A 26172-nucleotide genomic window follows, 5' to 3' on the forward strand; every position below is an offset into this window, starting at 1 on the left:
CGCCATACTGTTTTCCATAATGGTTGAACTAGTTTACAATCCCACCAACAGTGTAAAAGTGTTCCTATTTCTCCACATCCTCTCCAGCACCTGTTGTTTCCTGACTTTTTAATGATCGCCATTCTAACTGGTGTGAGATGGTATCTCATTGTGGTTTGGATTTGCATTTCTCTGATGGTCAGTGATGATGAGCATTTTTTCATGTGTCTGTTGGCTGTATGAATGTCTTCTTTTGAGAAATGTCTGTTCATATCCTTTGCCCACTTTTTAATGGGGTTGTTTGTTTTTTTCTTGTAAATATGTTTGAGTTCTTTGTAGGTTGTGGATATTAGCCCTTTGTCAGATGAGTAGATTGCAAAAATTTTCTCCCATTCTGTAGGTTGCCTGTTCACTCTGATGGTAGTTTCTTTTGCTGTGCAGAAGCTCTTTAGTTTAATTAGATCCCATTTGTCAATTTTGGCTTTTGTTGTAAGTCAAAAGAACAAAGCTGGAGGCATCACCCTACCTGACTTCAAACTATACTACAAGGCTACAGTAACCAAAACAGTATGGTACTGGTACCAAAACAGAGATATAGACCAATGGAACAGAACAGAGTCCTCAGAAATAATACCACACATCTACAGCCATCTGATCTTTGACAAACCTGAGAGAAACAAGAAATGGGGAAAGGATTCCCTATTTAATAAATGGTGCTGGGAAAATTGGCTAGCCATAAGTAGAAAGCTGAAACTGGATCCTTTCCTTACTCCTTATACGAAAATTAATTCAAGATGCATTAGAGACTTAAATGTTAGACTTAATACCATAAAAACCCTAGAAGAAAACCTAGTAATACCATTCAGGACATAGGCATGGGCAAGGACTTCATGTATAAATGGATTTTTAAACCGCAGAAAGAATGTTGTATCTATACTATGAATATTGAAATAAATACACTTAAAATTGGGGATTGTAAAAATTCTCCTCTTACAAAAAAATTTTTTGGTCAACTCCTTTCAGTAAGGAGACATATCTTTAATGTTCTCATTGTGGATAATTTTATTGTAAACTTTTTTTTTTTTTACCTTCCTAATAATATATTTGTATTGTTGATGCTAAGAGATATTTAATTTTTAACCTGTGAAAGATTTTATGACATACATTCATGAGTTTTTAGGAATAGCAGAAAATAAACAGTTCCTTGGAATTTATTGGACTTCAACAAAAATATAGCATATAACATAAAATGTCTCTGGTCACCTGTAACAAAATCTCCAACTCAGATTTTTAAGCAGTAAGAAAATTTGCTTACTAGAATGTAAAGACATTCATAAGAAATGTCATCTTTAGAAATTATCTATCACAACTTTTACACTCTACAGTTTTGCACTCTACAACTTTTACACTCTACATTTTTTCTAGAGTTAGCTTCATCTTGGGATTGGCAAAAGACAGATATAGGAGTTTGGCTACACATTATAATCATCTACTTGTAAAAATATCCAGACAAAGCAAAGTTAACATGTATTTATTTGTCTTTTATTGATAGTAAGGAATCAATTTCCAACAACTTCTCAGAAGGCTTCTTTGTAGTATCATTTGCCAGAGGGATGAAAATAGCTGACTAGGTAAGCAGAATGTATAACCCATGATTGGCTTAAATAAACCACTTATGGTAGAATGGATAATATAAAATTAATGATTTATGTTCTAGGATTTACATATTCAGCAAAAGCAGTTTAACAATGGATATGCATATGAGAATAAATAGAGAATATTACTGAAATATAACGTTAGCATTTAGAATCTATAACACATCTGTGTTCCAATGATTCTCAACTAAGATTAGAGCTGCTCTACTAAGGGGCATTTGGTTATAAGAGGAGAAGGCAGGATGTGCTTGTAATTGTCATAGTATCTTAAGGGTGAAACTGGCATACAGTGGCCACAAGCCAAGCATTCTATAATTCATGGATTAGTCTCTAACAATAAGACATGTTGAAAAATGTTGATTAGATCATATTTATGTAGAATAATACTACAAATACCAATATCAATATAAAAATAAATACATAAAGATAAGGTACATATGTAGACTTGTACATAGTCATTTCACATTAAATATTACTTTAAACATACTGTAACAAACATTCATTTAATTATTCATTTTGGCAACTTTAACATCTATAAGAGCCCTGTGTTCCTGAAAAGCAAAATGATTAAGAAACCCCCTCCCCCCAGCCTTTTGTGTTCTGGGAAATGCCTTACTACAAAAATACACCTTCCCCCATATGAGTCAGGTAAGACTCAGAAATGCTTCCCTTGTTTACTTATGACAAAGTCAAATGCAGATTTACCAGATTTACTTTCTGTGTTTCATAAATAATTAATTGTTTGAACTCACTGACCAATCTGCTCAAAATACTTTCTAACTTGGTTTGACCAAGTTTAACTTTCTCTCCTTCTTCCTATAACCCAGAACTATGAATCACACTCAGCCAATGCTAGCATGGGAATATGGAGCAATATCTCCTTATGGACCACTCCCAAGAATCTGACAACCTTGGGAAAAGACTGTTTCTGTTCAACTGCCCTATCAAGCCACCATTCCATCCTACTCCCCAGTAACCAGTACTTACTGTCTTCTTTACCCCTTCGTATTAAAGGGAATTCTCCTCTGCCTGTTCTATAAGGTGCTTGCAGATCTTGTGATCTGAAGATTTTCCCCTACTGCAATAGTCGTTTAAAATAATGTCTCTCCTTACCTAAGGTCCATACTTATTTTTGACAATTTATTCATTCATTCATCAATAAATATTTTTTGAGTGTCCATTATATTCCAGACACTAACTACACAGAGCTTACACACCTGCCTCAGTAAGCCCTGTTTTAAACAAATGTGAATAGGACTGTTTTAAATAAAGGGCTGAAGAGGATTCCTCTGAGAAAGTGGTATTATAGAGTTTAGTCTTATAAGAGAAAAAGGAGCCTGTTTTGAAAATTGTGGCATAGAGTGGATTAGCCAGAGAGAACAAAAGGAGTGAATGCTCTGGGATATAAAATATATTGTGTTTGCTTTTAGAATTCCATTGAATATAATTACTTAAACTCATTCCCCCCAATGAGTTGCATATTATTTAAATGTTATTTATAATAGTAAATGTAAAAAATCAGCAGATAAAATTTTGTAGGGGTGGTAGCAATTACTGCTTGTCTGAAAATAAATCAAGGCCTTTTTGACTATGACCTGCTTCTCTGCAAAAATATTTGATTAAATAACATGGAGATTTCTCAAAGAACTAAAAATAGTACTACCATTTGATCCAGGAATCCCACTACTGGGTATCTACCTTCATTAGTAGGTTTTCACATTGCTGATTAAGACATGCCTGAGACTGGGCAATTTACAAAATAAAGAGGTTTAATTGAACTCACAGTTCCACATGGCTGGGGAGGCCTCAGAATCTTGGCAGTAGGCAAGGAGGAGCAAGACACATCTTACATCAATGGCAGCAGGCAAAGAGAGAGAGTCTGTGCAGGGACTCTCCCTTTTATAACACCATCAGATCTCATGAGGCGTATTCGCTATGACAAGAACAGCATGGGAAAGACCCACTCCCATAACTCAATTATGTCCCACCAGGTCACTCCCACAGTACGTGGAAATGATAGGAGCTACAAGATGAGATTTGGGTAGGGACACAGAGTCAAACCATATCATTTTGCCCTGGCCTCTCCCAAATCTTATGTCTTCACATTTCAAAACCAATCAGTCAAACCATATCATTTTCACCCTGGCCTCTTACAAATATCATATCTTCACATTTTAAAACAAACCATGCCTTCCCAACAGTTCCTCAAAGTCTTAACTCATTTCCACATTAACTCAAAAGTCCACAGTCCAATGTCTCATCTCAGACAAGGCAAGTCCCCTGTGCCTATGAGTCCATAAAATCAAAAGCAAGTTATTTACTTTTGATTTTATAAGTCACAATGGGGGTACAGGCATTGGGTAAAAACAGTCACTCCAAATGGGAGAAATTGGCCAAAACAAAGGGGCTACAAACCCCATGCAAGTCCAAAATCCAGCGGGGCAGTTAAATCTTAAATCTCCAAAATTATCTCCTTTGACTCCATGTCTCGCATTGGGGTTATGCTGATGCAAGACGTGGGTTCCCATGGTTTTGGACAGCTCTGCCCCTTGGCTTTAGAGGGTACAGACTCCATCCTGGCTCCTTTCACAGGCTTCTGTTGAGTGTCTGCAGCTTTTCCAGGCACATGGTGCAAGCTGTCAGTGGATCTACCATTTTGGGGTCTGTAGGATAGTGGCCCTCTTCTCACAGTTCTACTAGTTGGTGCCACAGTAGGGGCCCTGTGTGGGGGCTCCAACACCACCATTCCCTTCCACACTGCCCAAGCAAAAGTTCTGTATGAGAACCCCACCTCTGCACAAACTTCTGCCTGGACATCCTGGTGTTTCCACACATCTTCTGACATCTAGGGGGAGGTTCCCAAACCTCAATTCTTGACTTCTGTGCATTTGCAGGTTCAACATCTCACGGAAGCTGCCAAGGCTTGGGGCTTGCACCCTCTGAAGCCATGGCATGATCTGTTCCTTGGCCTCTTTTATTCATGGCTGGAGTGGCTGGGACACAGGACACTAAGTCTTCGTACTGCACACAGCACGGGGACGGTTGACCTGGCCCACAAGACTTTTGTTTCCTCCTAGGCTTCCAGGCCTGTGATGGGAGAAGCTGCCATGAAGACCTCTGATATTCCCTGTAGACATTTTCCTGATTGTCTTGGGGATGATCTTCCAGCTCCTTGTTACTTGTGCAAATTTCTGCAGTCAGCTTGAATTTCTCCTCAAAAAATGGGATTTTCTTTTCTATCACATTATCAGCCTGTAAATTTTCTGAACTTTTATGTTCTGTTTCCCTTATATAAAGTTGAATGCCTTTAATTACACTCAGGTCTCCACTTGAATGCATTGCTTTTTAGAAATTTCCTCCATTAGATACCCTATATCATCTCTCTCAAGTTCAAAGTTCCACAAATCTCAAGGGTGGGGGCAAAATACCACCAGTCTCTTTGCTAAAACATAACAAGAGTCACCTTTGCTCCATCTCCCAACAAGTTCCTCATCTCCATCTGAGACAACATCAGCCTGGACCTCATTGTCCATATCACCATCAGGTTTTTGGGCAAAGCCATTCAACAAGTCTCTAGGAATCTCCAAATTTTCCACATTTTCTTGTCTTCTTCTGAGCCCTTCAAACTGTTCCAACCTCTGCCTGTTACGCAGTTCCAAAGCTGCTTCCACATTTTCAGGTATCTTTTCAGTAATGGCCCACTCTACTGGTACCAATTTACTGTATTAGTCCATTTTCACACTGCTGATAAAGACATACCCAAGACTGGGCAATTTACAAAATTAAGAGGTTTTATTGGACTCATAGTTCCACGTGGCTGTGGAGACCTCAGAATAATGGCAGAAGGCAAGGAGGAACAAGTCACATCTTACATTGATGGCAGCAGGCAAAGAGAGAGAGCTGGTGCAGGGAAACTCCCCCTCATAATACCATCAGATCTCATGAGACTTATTTGCTCTTACAAGACTTATTTGCTCTTACATGAGGCAGATCCACCCTCATGATTCAATTATCTCCCACCAGGTCCATCCTACAACATGTAGGAATGATGGGAGTTACAAGATGAGATTTGGGTGGGGACACAGAGCCAAACCGTTATCACTACCCAAAGGAAAAGAAATATTTACATCAAAAGATACCTGCACTCATATGTTCATCACAGCACTATTCCCAATGCCAAAGATATGGAATCAAACTAACCTTTCATTAACAGATGATTGAATAAAGAACACATGGTGGAAAGGAATGGAACACACAATGGAATAATATTCAGCTACAGAAATAATGACGTTATGTCTTTTGCAACATTATGGATGGAACAGGAGGTCATTATCTTAAGTGAAACAATTCAGACACAGAAAGACAAATGCCACATTCTTATTTATAAGTGGAAGCTAAATAATGTGTACACATGAATGGAGAGTGTGGAATAATAGTCATTGAAGACTCAGATGGGTAGGACAATAGGATGGTGGTAAGAGATAAAAAATCGAATGAGTACAATGTACATTACTTAGGTGATGGTTACACTAAAAGGCCAGACTTCACCACTATGCAATATAGCCAATTAAAATCGTACTGTTACCCCTTATATTTATACAAAGAAAAAAAATGATTCTGAACTGATATTAACAACTTAAGATGAGAGTTCCCAAACTTTATACTGTGTCCCAAATAATATCAAAATAGGCTATACACTTGACTAGCTATGAGAGCTGAGTGTAAACATCTGCTCTGTGCTGTATTCATATCAAATTTTATTTTTCCTCTGAGGGTGTAAACTTACCTCCTTAAATTGCATTTGTAATGAACTGAAGATATCAGATATTTATTTCACTATGTATTGACATATTATTAATGTTTGTTGGAGAGCTATGATTTTTACTATAAACTTATATCTGGTGTTGCTAATGGGTCACTGTCACCTCTTTTCTTCTTCTTGAAAGTTATGCCAACATGCTCATAAAGAAGGTGAAAAATCTGAAAATTTGGATTCTGCTCACATATAGAGCTTTTTTCTGTAAAATATGCTATATTCTTATATAATATGCTACATGTTCATTAAAAATTAGATAATTTAAGTAATAATATATTTAATGTAAAAATAATTAATTGCCTTTTAAAATAAATGTATACCCATTCCAAGCATTAACAAAGATCAACTAGTTCATGTAAAACTTTATAAATTATGAGATATATGATGAAAACTTAAAATGTCTTCTTTAATAAATATGTAACAAATAAATATGACATCTATTGATTTTGATGAAGCTATGTGTCTCCCAGAATGTTTTTTTTCATTTCTAATCACAACAGATGATAGGCAGTGGCATGTCTATCTACTTGTCAATAGCCATTAAATTAAATTGAATGATTACAATTATAAAATAGTTTTATATACAATTACTTTTAGTAAAATAGCTTTTATATATTCTAGTGTCCTATTCCTTCTATACTCATTGTAAGACCAAGCTTCCTCTGCTCTAGAAACATGCACAATTATTTTCCTGTTTCCACTGGACCATTGCAAATTGGAGATGGAAAAACGTAAATGAAACCTAAATGTTTTGCTATATTTGCCCCTCAATTTAGCCTCCTAAACTTTCTCTCTTTGAACTTCAAGTTATTAGAGAATGAGACAGAACGTAAAATAAGAACCCAGTAGACTTGACAAACCCACAGGGCACAACTAAAAAATGTGTTGTTTTTATACCCTCATCTTTCCTACTAAATGAACACTTTTTTCTCTGCTATTTTATTTTGTATAGCTTCTCGCTGAAAGAGATAGTGTCTTTCTTTTCATTTAGCACACAATTGTTAGGTGCTATTAATGTTTGAAAATGTTTTCTCCTTCTAATTAGTTGAAATTTTTAATCATTATTTTAACACTTCAGTGTTTCTATAGATCTTTAACTCTATACAGTTCTCCTGTATCTTTTTAAAATTTCTCCATAAGGATATCAATTGATCCAAGTAGGACATAAAGTCAATAAGTTAATACTATAAAAAGTTTCTTCAGATATAAAAGAAAAATGAAATTATAAAGGTAACAACTGTAATCAATAAAATGTTATATAATTAGTAATTTATGTGGTTAATTTGTAATACCACATGTTCTCACAGAAAACATTCCAGAAGAACAGTACAGCCTAAGTCAAAATTTTGAAACAATTTTAGAATGCTAAATATTTCATCTGTGGGTGTATACATCTTATATCAAGTATAAAGTTACCAATCAATTAATGCATTTAGATACACATGCGTGCGCACACACACACACATACACATAATTTCTGGCCATTGCATTGAAAGTCATTTAGTGATTGTTAGCCTTAAATATTATCTACAATAAAGTAGGCCATATAAACACAGAAAAAAGGCTAAAGATCCTCCAATTATATAACAATAAATTTATTTTCTTTCTAACATAAGCCAATTTATAATAAGGATGAATTACAATGATTATGACTCCTAAGTGAAAAAAGTTAAAAATAATGTCTGTTAACCACAATTAATGAAGGAACGCTATGGGTGTGAACACATGGAAGTTCACACTTCTTTGTGGATATCTTGTTTTCCCGTCTTTTTAGAGGGTGACAAAGTAGAAATGAATTTCTTTACTGTGTCATACTAACTCTCCCTTAAAGTTTATCATTCATTAAGTGCATGTGGATTAAACAAAGGCTAATGTAATTTAACACACTACCTCAGTAAAAATGCTAAAAATGCTTTGATTTAATGATCATGATAATTCAAAGTTATTTATCTTACTCCAGTAAGGGTAATTGACACCTGATTGAAAAATCAATAAAAATAAGCATACCTGTGTGCCTTTAAAGTATGTATTAAGAGAATAAATTACTAGAAAAATAGCAGACTGAAGAGACACATTCAACATGTTTATTATTATCAGTGAATAAATCATGGAGTTAACTTACAATAGTATGAAGCCTGTGGGTGAAGTGGGTACATACAGATATCGATTTTAATATTTTACTTTTTCCTTACAATAGAATTTATATGTGATTCTTTGCTTAACTATAATGATATACATAGAGCAATTTATCATTGCCTTTCACTTCAGTGGCTGCTTTGTATTAAACAAAATTTTAAGAATAAAATTCAGAACAACAATAAACAAAACATTTGCCTAAAGTGCTTAATTTGCCAATATTTAATGAGACAGCCATGCTGAATTACCTTTGTTTTAACACTTTCACATTCACATTTATATGTCACCAGAGTGATTCATATTTTCTTTTCCTCAAAGAACTCTACTTACCTGTTTGATTCTTTTCTTCATTAATTCCAAAAGTGTTTATTGAACACTATGAAAATATAAAATTCTCAAAATTATTATTTCCTGTCTTAATTTGAAGATAACTTTGTAACTTTTAATACAAAAGGTCAATCTTCCTGTACTGCCTATCACTAGTATCTATTCCTTCATTTCGCTAATAATATTACAGATCCAATAACTCTCCAAATACTAGTGATTGGATGATGAAATGGATATATTTTTCAAATTCATGATTTTCTTATTTTACCAGAGGAACTGATAGACAATTTGTGTTTCTATAGGCTCTGATTACTATTACCAATTACCTGATGGAAAATGAAAAGATCATGTACAGAGGTGAATGGAATAGGAAAGTAGAACAAATTGTTAGTCAAGTATCATATGTAAGTTATATTTGGAATTGATCATAGTACAGTTCACTTATTTAAGCCAGTGATCATAATTGGGTGATTTTTCTAAGCTCTCTAGCTCCACAAACCACTTTGTTGACAAGCTTTGAAATATTTAGTTTCTGTGTTTATTGATTTCCAATGGAATTGTCATCTAAATTGATGGATGTGTACCTATACTAACAAAAGATGTTCGGTGTATCTCTACACCCTCCGAGGTGAGTCTAATCCCAGGAACTTGCACCAAAAACATAGGTGAAGAAAGAAAAGAAATAAATTATCTTTAAAAACAAATAAAGTTAATAAGATAAAAAGTGGTTACCAATTACATTCATAGATGGTTATAACAACAATAGGAACTAAAAGCCACTATTACACATTCATGGCAAATTCTCATCTCAATATCTTTACATTTCATGTAGGTGTTTAAGAAGATTTGTATCCACATTTAGTAATTAGGTATAGTTTTTGTTAAAGTGTTTGCAAATGCACAGATGGCTGCTCATATTAAAAATCTTTTTTAAGCACATAGCTTTGATGAATTAATATTTGAAAACCTTTTAACATCTTTGACCTAACAACCTCTGTATTTAAAACCTGCTTCATGGGTCTAAAAAAATGGAAATAATTGCTGTGGCCTCATGGTTTCTTTACTTTTCAAAAGCATGTCATAGTGTAGAGAACTAAAGAGGCTGAAAGACAAGCACAGTGGTAGAAAGCACAGAAGTGTCCATCAAGTCACAGAATAGGTCATTGGTCAGGAAATGTAGATAGATTTGCCATAAAGATAATTGAGGGCAAATAATCAAGAGAATGCTTCACCCATATTGATTTTACCAACATCTTGTGATAAAAAATGACTCAGAAATAACGTTCATGTAAAACATCAAATTAATTTGCATAGCAAAAAATATTCCTGTTGCATTTTGTTAGAAATATTTTGACTTCTATATGTCTACATAAGAAAGAATATAATTCAAGAATAAAATAATACTGCTAGAAGCACTTGTCCAAGAAATTTAGAATCATGAAGAGTTTGAATAATGTAGATTTACAGATATATATATACACTTTATATATATAAATATACTTTATATATTTATACTTTATATATTTATATATTTATACTTTATATATATATACACACTTTAATTTGGATCACATCCTATGCAGATCTGGCTTTATGAGCAAGAGATTTGTGCAGTTGTACAGAGCTGCATGTTCTGAAAAGTCTTGCTCTGGATTTAGTGCTTATCAGCAGCCATACAATACTTCCTTAATCTATTTACTCCCTTAGTCACTTACACAATTATTTCATAATATTCACTTTCTCTTTGAAACTCCAATCCCCTGATTTCAACCTCACTCTCATGTAATGATTATCTTTCTATTTTACTTCAAAAAATGGAATCATTTGTAACATTACTGCCACAAGCTCCTGACATTTAAGTTATCTAGCTACCCTTATCTATGGTCATATACTATAATTTTTCTATTATTGCTATAAATTAATTTAAATTTCTCTAGCAAAAAACAACCCACCTATTTACATACTAGGGATCATCTTTTAATTAATTCAGACATGGGTCCAGAAATTCCATTCTTTCTCTCTTGAATCATGTTTTCATTTTTTCCTGATGTGTCCTAATGAAACATATATGTTATGATTGATCTCATTTAACTTCAAAAATCCCAGTCATAAATTCATAACCCTCTCAAGTTATCATCCCATTTCTCTACTTTTAGGTACAGTGAATACAGTTGTTGCCTATCCTGACTCTTTACTTTCTCTCCTAGTGTTTTCTGTAGAAAATACTGAAATCAGAATAACACCCTCACTCCTTATTATGGTGGCATTGTTTCTTATTAAGTAGCTAAACTAGAATTATGTTTTCCAGAACCTCCTTCCCTATGTGGTCCTGGGCTAGGATTGGTCATGAGTGAAATTTGTGCAATATTTCAAAAGTACAATAAGCATTTATTTTTATGCTCTGAATTTTGGCGTAGGATGTGGTGCTGTGACACCTGCTGCATGTGGTAACTTATCTTTTAACACATCTTGTTGACAGGAGATAATAACCAGGCCTATTTTTTTTTCCAGCTCAAGACAAACTTTCTCTTGTAACTGCTTTGAATCCTGGGCCAGAAGTGTGTGCAGACCTGTGGTCAAAGGTGCCAGATACCCTGGAAGTCACCATGCAAACAAAATTGGAGATTGTGAGATAGAGATGAAGTTGTCAGTGTTGCCACTTTGTAAGATGTTCTTAACCAATCATCATGTGAGTCCATGAATAGATATAATTTGATTGCAATTACATTATTTGTCTATGTTCAATGTAAAAGAAAATTAGCATTCTTGTATATGAAATCAAATTGTTGAAAAAAAAAAAGATGTGCAAATGTGCGTGCATGAGTAGGTATGCGCTTGTGTGTGTAAGTATCTGCCTGTGTCTGTGTTTAGGTCCAGGGCAACATTTCTCCTTTGATAGAACTTAAGATGAATTTGGTGAACAGATTCATGCTATTCCTCATTCTACTTATACCATGACACTATGTAAATCTTTAGATATCTACTCTGCTTTTCTTTAATACAGGGTAGAATTTTAATTAAGTGTATGTATACATGAGTATATGAGGAATAGATGTACCACTGTTAGGAATCATACCGTATAATCATTGAGAAAGTAATGTGCTTGTGTGTACCTGTAAACTGACTTCAATGATAATTGTATTCATAGATGATGTTTGTCATTGCTTTTCCCTCATATTGTTGTCTGACACTTTTTGCTAAAAATTACAGCTCTAAATTTCTGTGTGTTATTTTACAGTATTGCATGTTATGGAGATACCAATTTATTTTATTATGATTCAACTAATGTATATGCTTAAACAATTTTCAAAATAACTTTGATATGTTTTGAGAACAATCTGTACTTTTATATTTTTAAAGATGTATGGAAAATAAGAAGCTCTGGAGAGGCTGCATATGCAGGATTTAATAAGTTGGCCCATTATAAAATTTTTATTAAATTAATATTCAAATTGTATCAAGAGAAGACTTTAAGAAATAAAACCAATTAAATCAAATAATCTTTAAAGATAAATTATGGAGCAAAGGTTCATGTTCAACTATAATACTATCAGTTGGAATTCTTTGTCAACTTAGAGAAATTCATATATTCCATTTTCCAATTAAATGGCATACATACAGGCAAGCCTAAGGCCATAATCTCCTTAGCAGCTCATTCTATTCCAGGCAGCAAGAAAACAGACGTCTACTTGTTCTTTTCTGTGTCTCTTGTACAGACTGGAGTAGCTGCTACTGTGACAGCCTGTCTGTCTTGTTGTTTCTTATGTATTCATTTTAACAACTGCAAACAAAATCTATTCTTGTAAGAATTTACATAAAAATTTCATCTTAATAAAGCAGGTCCCAAATATTGATGTTAGTCTACATACTGATAGACTGTATTGATTCAAAGTAACTTTATTTTTTGTATTTTTTGTTAAAATTTATTTAAATTGACAGATAAAAATGCATATATTTATCATGTGCAATATGATGTGTTGAAGTATATGTACATCATTTGCACATTTTCACCCCAATGTAAAGTTATTTTTACATTTTTCTGCAATCTACTCCCATGATCTGTTTACAAATAGATTACAAAATTAACATGCTAAGGATTATATTCAAGCTCAACCAAGTAGGTATAATTGGGCACAATAACATCTTGGGCAGCATCTTTCAAATGTCACAGTAAAAATTCGACATATATTTTAATTTCTTTTTAGTAAAATAAACAATTTCCAGTTGGAAGAGTGAAATAAATTACATGCATTTGGCCGGGCGCGGTGGCTCAAGCCTGTAATCCCAGCACTTTGGGAGGCCGAGGCGGGCGGATCACAAGGTCAGGATATCGAGACCACAGTGAAACCCCGTCTCTACTAAAAATACAAAAAATTAGCCGGGCGCCGTGGCGGGCGCCTGTAGTCCTAGCTACTCAGGAGGCTGAGGCAGGAGAATGGCGTGAACCCAGGAGGCGGAGCTTGCAGTGAGCCGAGATCGCGCCACTGCACTCCAGCCTGGGCAACAGCGTGAGACTCCGTCTCAAAAAAAAAAAAAAAAAAAAAAAAAATTACATGCATTTAACACATGTACACACACTATGCACCAAAAATAAAGTCAAGTCTGATGAAACCACAGGAAACTATACTTTTTTAAATAGACTACAGGATTTTCATAATTATCTTGAACTAACTTCAGATAATATAATAAAAACCTTTAATTCCCAGTGATGTCAAGGACTCCAAGATGAGTAACACCTAACCCAGTTGATCCCTGCTGCAAGAATTATCTATTAATTTCAGCTAGTTATGATTCTACTCATAACAATGAAATTGATTCTTCCCTTTGCATTAATCTACCTTTCCACAGGCTTAGGAGACCAACTCTGCTTTACCTTCTTGTTCCAAAAACTATTATTTCTGCTTTGTTCAGCACTAATCATATCCAAGAGGGTATGTGCGAAGAAGTGAGTTTTGGCTTCTGGTCACAGATTTTCCACATGGAGAATAGTCTAGACTTTAGGAGACAGATAGCATGCTCTCAGATGCAGTTATAAATGCTTAGGGTTAATTCCTCAGACATTCACCTTATTTTTTCTATTGTAGAAACAAAATGTGTGCCTAAAAAATACAGCCCACATTAGAAGAGATAATTGCAATCAGGGTACATTAAAATAATTGTTTCCTCTTTACTGGAATGCAAGATGGCAACATACATAAAAATGAAAAAAAGAAAAAAAATAAACTGTGAATTCTTTCTATGTACTGCACTGCCATAGATTATTAAAATTTGATATTTAACTTACTTCTGAAATAACAATATCAGGTTACAAGTAAAAGCTTTGCTTTATTGACAGGGAAAATTTATCACATCTGTCTGATATGACACAACTAATGTGTCACACTACATAATAATACTAATTATCAGAAAAAGTAGGTATAATGCTAAGATATCACCAAAAAAAGAAATATAATACCAGTTATTCATATGGTGTAATGATGTGTAATTAGCTATTTTATTCCTAATTGTAATGAAAGAAATTTGACATATCCACATAATATCCTAATCTGAGATTTATTTTTAGTGTTCTTATATGTGAACACAAGTAACTATAAGATAACCTATGAATTATTTATTATGGTCAATAATTCACTAAAAATGTAAAGTCTCTTGAATTAAAAATTAGGATATATAGGTTTCTCAATTACTGTAAGTATGCTTCAGTATTAAACATGTATTATATTTTGTGTTGGTATCAACTTTTAATTCAGAAAAATTCAAGGATTTTATCCAATGAGCTATGATATATGCACAGGTATCTTTTGCCTGCACTTAATCATTCAAGCAGAAAAGAGCAGGAACAATTTGTACAAGCTGTGCCTACACAAAGATGTCCAGCTAAAGGGGTTAGTAACTTATGAAATTATGTGGTGCCGCATCCACAAAGAATGACCACTTTTTTAAAAATCATTTACAAAAGATCACGTCTTCTTGAGAAAGAAATGTGCCTATCAGCTTAGAACATTCAAAAGATTTAAATGTTGTTTCGGATTTTTTTTCCTTCTAAATTTAATGAGGCAACATAAGGCCTGAAAACAAATTCAATGAAAAATAGTATTTTGACTGAGTTTTTGTGTGAACACTGGAGAGTTGAGTATTTAAAAACTTAAGAAATTTTTTTTCAAGTCATTGTTGTGTACGCAAGGAATTACTGCTGCACTCATCTTCTATCAGGCCCCCTAAGTATGCCTTTTACTAAATAACTAAAAGTGGTGGTAATATGTATACTAAAATATATTTTTAATAAAACATGATGAAAATAAGAAAACAGGAAAACCTCAGAGTCGAATACGAATAAATGTGTTAATTTGGAGAGGCAAACAAAATGTAAACCATGATTGTAAGTTTCCTGAGGCTTCCCAGCCATGTTTCCTGTACAGCCTGTGGAACTATGAGTCAATTAAACCTCTTTCTTCTTAAATTACTCTGTCTCAGGTACTTCTTTATAGTGGTATGAGAATGGACTATTACGCCCTCCATGAAAAACTTGGCTTTACTGAGAATAGAGACTTAGTCTTTGATCAGTTCTTCGCACCTCATGACCTTTAAGGTGCTACATATGTCTGTGAAATAGCTGTTCTCCACACAGCACTTGAGAAATAAATGACAGATTCTTACTTGGAGAAATACCACAATATCTGGCCATTATTTTCAAACATTTACTTAATAGGCCAAACTATGTTGTAACTCTTAATCTGTGAACTTGGACAAGTTATTCAGCCTCTCTCTCCCTCAGTTTCTTCATCCATAGATTACAGATAAAAATACTTAATCCCTAGGGCATGTTAAGTATTAAAAATATATGTATTATACTTTAAACTGTGTCTATCACAAGATAAATGTTATATACATAACTATTATTATTATCAACATCATTATTATGTAAATAAATCTTAAATGAAAATATGCAAATAATCAATAATGACTATGGTTGAAATGTTAATTGAGGGCAGGAGCCTGGCACAGTGGAATCCAAAAAACATGATAAAAATATGTTTGAGTAGAAGATGATCAAAGTAGTTTCCAATGAACTTTCTTAATGCTCCCATCCAGGGATTAGTATATCATTTTACATTCAGAATGCATTTGTTTCATGTAGCATACCTCTAGGAAGCAGTTCACCAGCCAAAACTCCAAATTTAAAATACTGTTTTGCTTCACCATCAGTCCTGCTAAATATTCCTAAACACTCATCATTAATAAAATAGTCAAACCACAGTAACTGTCTTTCTTTTGCTGGATTTTCCCCTAATCATGTTGATTAATTTTTGTAACTATTGTAGGAGTTTTTCATGGCATAACCCTCTAAATCCATATATGTAATTTGAATACTACTATAAAGATTTAATCATCCATTATATATAAAATACTGCAATTCATTCATTAAATAAGCCTTTATTGAGAGATCGTCTTAAGACACACTGTATACGAGAGCCTGTGTTTTAAAATATCAATATTGTCTAACTTCTACCTCAAATGTTGATAAAATTGAAAGAACATTTCTACACCTATGAAAAAACTGCTAGGCAACCTGCAAATTTATAAGTTCTCTTGAGTGCACCAGGGAAGCAGATCACTGGTAAACCAACTGACCAAAATTTAATGGAAGATGGTATTTTCATGAAAGCATCAGGTATAAGTAGTTACTTTCATAGAGAAGATGTCTGGGTAGTGAGAAAAAATATAATTTAGCTAGAATTTTAATGATTTGAAAAAGGAAATGTGTGGACAAGTGGGAGAATACAAATCTCTGGGGGATGCAGATACAAATTGGAAATTGTACTTTTTTCAGCCTCACCAAAAAAAAAAAAGGGGGGGTGGGGGGAAGGTGATAGCATTAATAAATCAACACTCTTGTGCGGGCCTTGGGGAGGGAATAGCAGCTGCTGTTTGAGCCCCACACAAACATTTCTATCATGCATAATAGAAAAAAGCCTTAGAATGCTAGAAAGGGGCAAGAAACTCCTTTGCACTTATGGCATTGGTGAAAACCCATTGCAGTTCAGGAAAAAAAGAAGACAGGAGGAATAAAAAAGACTTCTGTACTCTTAGGAAAGGGGCAGAGATATATCCTGACACCAGACATACAGTTGGAAAAGTAAAAGAATCACAAAGAAGGCACCACAATTCAGGGCCAGGTATACAGTGCCTATCTGAGCTTTATAGTGAGTAAGAATAAGGAATAAGTCTCTTGCACCCTCTGCACCAAAATAAGAGCAAGCATCAAGTGTCAAGGAACTACAATGTGCTTTTGGAAGATGGAAAAGATTTAGGTGTAACCTTAATACTCGAAAAAGAATAACAAGTTAAAGTAAAAGCAAGTCAACAGAAAGATCTACTAAAAAAAATTCTTAACATTCTTGAAAACCAAATAAATAAAGACGTTTTTAAAAACTCATCTCTGGACCGGGTGTGGTGGCTCACAACTGTAATCTCAGCACTTCAGGAGGCCAGCGCAGGTGTATTACTTGAGGCCAGGAGTTCTAGACCAGCCTGGTGACATGGCAAAACCCCATCTCTACTAAAAATACAAAAATTAGCTGGGCATGGTGGCCTGCACCTGTGATCGCAACTAGTCGAGAGGTAGAGACATGAGAATCACTTGAACCTGGGAGGTGCAGGTTACAGTTAGCCAAGATCACGTCACTGTACTCCAGCCTGGGCAACAGAGTGAGACTCTGTCTCAAAACAAACAAACAAAAAACAAATATAAATAACAACAACAACAAAATCTCTGTGTTTTAAAAAAAAAGTTAACAAAATTGAAGTTTTAGCATAATTGACAAAGAAAATTTTACAGAGATAAGATACAAAAATTTACCCATAATAAAAATAAAAGAGGTGACATCACAGAACAAGCATATGTGAAAATAATATGAATTTAAAAATTTAAACAACTCTGTATTCATAGATCCAACAACTTCTCTAAAATGGGCAAATGCCTTAAAATGTACAAACTACTCCAGAATAATTAAATAACCTAAATATTTTATACCTTTTAAGATTTAAATTTGTAGCTAACAATTTTCTAACAAAGAAACCTCTTTACCCAGGTGGCTATCCTGAGGCGTTATACCAATTATTTGAGGAAGACATAATACCAAGTTAACATAGATTTTTCCTGGAATGTGGAATAGGAAAAATATTTACAAGTTTATTTTATGGTGCTGAACTTATACTGATAGCAAAGCCAAACAAAGAGAGTAGGAAAATAAAACTATCAAGCAGTAAACATCAAGATATAGGTGAAAAATGTCCAAAAATAAAAATAAAACTAGTAAAGCAAATCCACTAATATTTGCTTTTAATATTAAAGATAATAGTATACTGTGTCCTAGTGTGTTTTACTTAGGGAATGCAAAACTGATTTTACAATAGAAAATCAATGAAAGTAACCATGTTAATAGAGCACATGAGAAATACTATGCTAACATTTGATTACATGCAGAAGAAAAAATCGACAAAAAAGTCAACATCATTCGTGTTAAAAGCTCTCAGTACACTGGCAATAGAATGCCACTCCTATATATTGCTAATGAGTAGAGACTAAATATCATACTTCATGGTAAAAAAATAATGTTTTCCTCCTGATGGCTGTCCACGTCTGAGCACAGACCTGACAATTTGTCACCTCTCTCCCAGCAGGCCAAAATCCAGAGAAAACATTCTTTTTGAGTTGCACAGCTAAATTGTCAGGAAACAAACAACATGGTTTAGACAGCACAACACAAAATTATAGTGCAAGAGACAGTGAAGAACGAAAGCATAATGGCTATCTGCAAGAAGAGTCACAGTATACAAAAAACTAGTTCTAACCAAAATTTTTCTCCTTTAAATCTAAATTTTAGAAAATACTCTTTGGAAAAAAATAGGAGTAGCTTTTATTGCCTTTGCTCAGGACCCTGAGCAGAGATTCAGGGGTCTGACAGGTAAAAGGTTTCCCTTTGCCAGCTTGGTCATAAAATCCAATATCTCAGCAGGTGTCTTCAAGGTAAGCTAAGAGTCTAAACCATTCCCTCCTCCTTGCCAAAACAGGACAGGAAAATTTTACTTCTACAACTTGGGTCTAATATTTGGGGGCCTACAAATGAAATGACAATATACAGATTAACAGAAAAAAAAGACAGGCTTTCAATATCTATCTATGAATAAATTTCAATAGCTTTGGAGAAACGAGCGTTTTTTGGTTACATGAATGAACTGTATAGTGGTGAAGAGTTTCCTTTTCCACAAAAAAATGGAAGGAAGAGAGTAACAAAATAAAAGAATAATTATTTCAAAAAGAACATTTAATCTCATAATTTCATATTTACATTTTAATGGCTTTCATTACTTACAGAATAAAATACAAAAAAACTTAAAGTACTGAAATAAAAAATACATAATCTTGTTCTTGCCTAACTCCCAAGATTTCTGTCCTACAATTCTGTGACCCATACTCTGATTCAGTGCAGCACTGAACTTCTCAATACAAAAGTCACATGTTTTGTTGTATAATGTTTCTGTTTCTTTGCTAATGCATTTACCTGTCCCAGTTAATCTGCAGTTACTCAGCATATGTACCTTTGAGCAAGACAAAAGTAAATAATATTTTCTAATTTTTTTTCAATCCTGTAATTTAATCTGCCTATTCTAAGTAAGTAGCTCTAAAATCTGGTCCTTATTTAGTTTGACAATCTGGAACCATGTGGCTCAAATACACATGCTAATAGTCTTCTCTGGCTTTTACTGACCTTGGATATTTAAAGTTTTTCTTAATTATCACAATTTTTGAAGCTATTATTTACAACACAAACTTTCCTAAAACCAACCAAACAAACAAAAATGTGGTGAGAAGGTGGAACAAGCATTAATTTGAAATATGCGAAACAATTTGCAACGTTCTACTCTTTACGTTTTATGTCTCAATATATATTCTTCTGATAGTATTATGGTTTTTTTTCTATAACATAAGCAAACTTGTTTGGGTATAGAGGTATGTGCTATGAATTGTGATTTACAAGTCATTATTCCTTTTTTCCCAGGATTATAAAATTTTTAATTGGCTTAAGAAATATGTGTTACAGAAAAGTTTTCACTTCTGAGTAAGCTCTGTTTATTTCAAATTTTAAAAGATATATCTTAATCTAAGTGAACCTCTCCTTTTGTTATGTTTTGTCTCATATATTGATAAATGAGTGAATCAAAACCAAATTTAAATAATTTTTATTAAACTTTATTATTTTATTTAAATTACATATATAGTTTGCATATAGAAATCAAAATAGTTAAGACTATTTCAAAGTAAAACTCTCAAATATACTCTGCATTTGAAATGTTTAAATTATGTTTATTGGTTTGCATATGTTGAACCAGCCTTGCATCGCAGGGATGAAGCTGCCTTGATCATGATGAATAGGTTTTTTGATGTGATGCTGGATTCAGTTTGCCAGTATTTTACCAAGGATGTTCACATAGATGTTCATCAGGGATACCGGCCTGAAGTTTTCTTTTTTGTTGTTGTTGTTGTGTCTCTGTCAAGTTTTAGTAGCAGGATGATGCTAGCCTCATAAAATGAGTTAAGGAGGAGTCTCTCCTTTTCAGTTGTTTGAAATCGTTTCAGAAGGAATGGTACCAGCTCCTCCTTGTACCTCTGTAGAATTTGGCTGTGAATCCATCTGGTCCTGGGCTTTTTATGGTTGGTATGCTATTACTTACTGCCTCAATTTCAGAACTTGCTATTGGTCTATTCAGGGACTGGACTTCTTCCTGGTTTAGTCTTGACAGGATGTATGTGTCCAGGAATTTATCCATTTATTCTAGATTCTCTGGTTTATTTGCATAGAGGTGTTTATAGTGTTCTCTGATGGTAGTTTGTATTTCTGTGGGGTCAGTGGTGATATCTCCTTTATTATTTTTTATTGTGTCAATTTGATTCTTCTCTCTTTTCTTCTTTATTAGATTAGCTGGTGGTCTATGTATTTTGTTATTGTTTTCCAAAAAACAGCTCCTGTGTTCATTGATTTTTTGGAGGCTTTTTCATGTCTCTATCTCATTCAGTTCTGCTCTAATCTTAGTTATTTATTCTGCTAGTTTTTGGATTAGTTTCCTTTTGCTTCTCTAGCTATTTTAATTATGATGTTAGGGTGTTGATCTGAGATCTTTCTAGCTTTGCGATGGTGGCATTTAGTGCTATAAAGTTCCCTCTTCACACTGTTTTAACTGTGTCCCAGAAATTCTGGTATATTGTCTCTTTGTTCTCATTGTTTTCAAAGAACTTCTTGATTTCTGCCTTAATTTCATTATTTATCCAGGAGTCATTCAGGAGCAGGTTGCTCAATTTCCATGTAATTGTGTGGTTTTGAGTGAGTTACTTAATCCTGAGTTCTAATTTATCTCACTGTGGTCTGAGAGACTGTTCTTTGTTATGATTTCAGTTCTTTTGCATTTGCTGAGGATCTTCTTAGCCCCAAACTCCTTAAGCTGACAAGCAACTCCAGCAAAGTCTCAGGATACAAAAACAATGTGCAAAAATCACAAGCATTCCTATGCACCAACACTAGACAAGCAGAGAGCCAGATCATGAATGAACTCCCATTTACAATTGCTACAACGAGAATAAAACACCTAGGGATACAACTAACAAGGAATGTGAGGGACCTCTTCAAGGAGAACTGCTCAAGGAACTAAGAACACAATAAATGGAAAAACTTTCCATCCTCATGGATAGGAGGTATCAATATTGTGAAAATGGCCACACTGCCCAAAGTAATTTATAGATTCAATGCTATTTCCAACTAACTACCATTGACATTCTTCACAGAAATAGAAAAAAACTACCTTAAATTTCATATGAAACCAAAGAAGAAGCTGTATAACCAAGACAATCCTAAGCAAAAAGAACAAAGCTGGAGGCATCATGCTACCTGACTTCAAGCTATACTACAAGGCTGCAGAAAACAAAGCAGCATAGTACTGGTATCAAAACAGACACATAGATCAGTGGAACAGAACAGAACCTCGGAAATAATACCACAAAATAATATCTACAAACATCTGATCTTTGACAAACCTGACAAAAACAAACATTGGGAAAAGAATTTCCTATGCAATAAATGGTGCTGGTAAAACTGGCTAGCCATATGCAGAAAGCTGAAACTGGACTCCTTGCTTGCAGCTCATACAAAAATTAACTCAAGATGGATAAAGACTTGAATGTAAAACACAAAACCATAAAAACCCTAGAAGAAAGCCTAGGGAATACAATTCAGGACACAGACATGGGCAAAGACTCCATGACAAAAACATTGAAAGCAATTGCAACAAAAGCCAAAATTGATAAATGAGATCTAATTAAACTGAAGAGCTTCTGCACAGCAAAATAAATTATCATCAGAGTGAACAGGCAACCTACAGAATGGGAGAAAATTTTTGCAATCTATCCATCTGACAAAAGTCTAATATTCAGAATCTGCAAGGAACTTAAACAAATTTACAAGAATAAAACAAACACCCCATCAAAAAGTGGGTGAAGGGTATGAACAGACACTTCTCAAAAGAAGATATTTATGCAGCCAGCCAACATGAAAAAAAAGTGAACATTACTGATCATTAGAGAAATGCAAATCAAAACCACAATGAGACACAAACTCACACCAGTCAGAATGGTGATTATTAAAAAGTCAAGAAACAATAGACGCTAGCAAGGCTGTGGAGAAATAGAAACACTTTTACACTGTTGGTGGGAGTGTAAATTAGTTCAGCCATTGTGGAAGACAGTGTGGCGATTCTTCAAGGATCTAGAACCAGAAGTACAATTTGACCCAGCAGTCTTATTAGGTGATGTATACCCAAAGGAATATAATTCATTCTACTATAAAGACACATGCACACACATGTATATTGCAGCACTATTTACAATAGCAAAGACATGGAACCAACCCAAATGTCCATCAATGATACACTGGATAAAGAAAATGTGGCCCATATACACCATGAAACACTATGCAGCCAAAAAATGGAATGAGATCATGTCCTTTGCAGGGACATGGATGAATCTAGAAGCCATCATCCTCAGGAAACTAACACAGGAACAGAAAACCAAACACCACATGTTCTCACTTGTAAGTGGGAATTGAACACTGAGAAGACATGGACACAGGGTGGAGAACAACACACACTGGGGTCTGTTGGGGTGCGGGGGGTGAGGGGAGGGAACGTAGATGACAGGTCCATAGGTGCAGCAAACCACTATGGCACGTGTATACCTATGTAATGAACTTGCATGTTCTGCACATGTATACCAGAACTTAAAATAGAGAAATGTTTTTTAAAAGAAATGCCTAAATTGTAAATCACTGTATTAGGCTGTTATTGCATTGCTCTAAAGAAATACCTGAGACTGGGGAATTTATTTTAAAAGAGGTTTAATTGCTACCTCTTTTCATGGTTCTGCAGGCTGTACAGGAAGCATAGTAGTATCTCTTTCTGGGGAAGCCTCTGGAAGCTTACAATCAAGGCAGACGGTGAAGCGAGAACTTGCAGGTCAAATGGCAAGAGCAGGAGCAAGAGACCAAGGCAAGGAAGTGCTACACACTCATAAATGAGCAGATCTCAGGAGAACTCACTATCCTGAGGACAGTACCAAGGAAGACTGTGCTAAACTAAACCATTCATGATAAATCCATCCTCATGATGCAATCACCTCCTATCAGGCCCTACCTCCAACTTTGCAGATTACATTTCAGCGTGAGATTTGGGTGAGAACACAGCTTCAAACTATATCAAGCACCAATGGGCAGATTCTTCGATAAAAACAATTAAAAATATAACTAGTGACCATTTAATTTTTTTAGTCATGTTAATTTTAAAAAGTAGTTTGAATCTAATATTAAAATTAATGTTAGCATGCATATATATATTTTTGTTAAATATCATTTAAACATGTTTCAATTTATACATTTTTATTTGTCATGTTAATATTTTTATTATGAATTGTCAGTCATACTGTATTTTATGAGTGTTATGGTAGATGTTGGAACTGATGGAGCTTTGCTCCATTACAGTTTACACCTATAGCCTATCTGAGGCTCAAGGATCATTGATTTAATTGGTTTTAACACCTCCCTTTTATTTTTTCAGAACATGTGCTATCTGATTTTTATTGAATTTGGGAGGTTTATATACTGAAAAAAGACACCTGAGGGTGTGCATTAAAAATGTAGAGGAACTAAATTACATGTTAAAATTTTCAACTTCGGGCAACTTTGCTTATTTAAATGATAACCAGAAAAATTTCTGATTTCTGCAGTGACTTGATTTATATGTTTTTATATTTTAAAAAATTAGAATTTTGTCAGTTATTACAGTCATGTATTAAAAAATAAAAAAATAATAATGCTACATACAGCACATACATGACTTCCATTTGCATCCCAACAAATAACTATGGGATACAAATAGGACTCATGTGTATCCCATAGGTAGAACTGGAGTGTACTAACAATAATCAATTTCATTCTTTTACTTTCTTTTGTAAAACGTATTTTAAATTGTTTCTATCTTTTAGTGGCATGCTCAAGAAAGAAAATAGATTTTGAAGAAAAAATAGTATGAGCTTAGTTTTAATTTTTATCTGAGTAGAACCAACTAGCTTATACTTTACCAAGGTCACTTTTGCGAGAAAAAATAAGTGAGTTTGCCGTAAGTGTAGAAAAGCTATTGAAAATTCATACCTTCACGGGATAGGTATTGCACTTTATAACTTCACTGAAATCAAAACAAAATACTTCTCCCATTTTGATAAAAATAATTTTCTCCCAGTAGAAAAGTTACAGGATAAATCTGTTCAATATGCCAGGAAGGGATTCATGACCTGGCTTCTATTAACAGAAATGGGGTGTCTTGCAGCTATATCTCCATAAGTTGAACTGAAAAATACCTCTGTAAGTAAAGATTCAACCCAAGGGTTAGTTTTTACTGCGAGTTATAAACTTCAAGAAACTGGGTATGTAATGGAAATGCTGACACAACCTTAAAAATAGCTGCTTGAACAGAGCAACCATAATACTCCAACTCTTTTATTTCAGAAAGTGTTAGTGTTTATGTTGCCACTGGATAAAAGAATTGATGGGGAAATTACTCATGCTTGGTGAATTGCAAGGTAATAAAAGAAAATCTTGCTAAATAGAGCTTTGGGTAAAATGGAATATGAACTCAATATTCCCTACAAAACCCTTTTTACAAGTTGTATGTTTTACTAGCTATGTTCTACAAATCCTGCACTTTGTGTCACTTAAAGTTCTGCATTTCATTTGCAAACACTTCACTGATGAAATAATTTATATAACAATAACGCAACGGTTCACTTTGGACTTTCAGGGAGCAAATACGACAGCAGGAAAAATAGCTTTTTAAAAAATATCATAAAGACAAGTTTTCAAGTTTTATAGTCATTTAAATTTAGGTTTCTAAAAGTGCTTTGACAATCATAGGTGTTCATGTAAAAATTTATTACTGTTATGCTAAATATCAGTTTATAATTTTAGAATAGAAGAGGTATATATTTTAGAAAACATCCCATATAAGACATTAAAAATTTATAATGTAAAATGTAAAATTTTTTATTTCTCCCAGAATTTTATTACTTTAAGAAAATAAAACTTGTTAATAAGACCTTTTTCTTAATTTATGAGTAAGCATAGTACAAGGCTTTACAGTGTGGTGGATAAATGTCAGAAATGAATTATTCTCTTCATTTACAGGATTATTACTGAGAGCCTTTGAGTAATATGTATAGAGCAAGACTGTGGGATTACAACACTCACTGTGATACAGTAATACTTGTTCTCAAAGGTTCTAGTCTAATGAGAGAGAGACATGAAAACATGGAAAGAGATATGATAACTTCTTTTGTAAGAATATACTTGGGATAATAAGGAACACAACAAAGAATTAACAATATTGGATTTCAAGGTATCAGAAGAGGACACAAAGATGAGGAAATATTTCTAACACAATTTGAAAGACAAGTAGTAATTCATCACATAGACGGAAGAGACATTTTGGGGGGCAAAGGTGAAGAAGAGGTAAAGAGGGGAATATCATGAGTTAAAAATAGAATGAACCATAAGAGCATGTGACCATTGCTACTATATCCATGTAGATGTGTGGAGTGCTTGTTTATAAGGATGAGAGGAAACGTTTGAAGGTAGAATGGGGTTCTACCCAGAGGATTCTCAA

This window comes from Macaca nemestrina, chromosome 16, assembly GCF_043159975.1.
Source record: "Macaca nemestrina isolate mMacNem1 chromosome 16, mMacNem.hap1, whole genome shotgun sequence".
In the NCBI taxonomy this organism is placed as follows: Eukaryota; Metazoa; Chordata; class Mammalia; order Primates; family Cercopithecidae; genus Macaca; species Macaca nemestrina.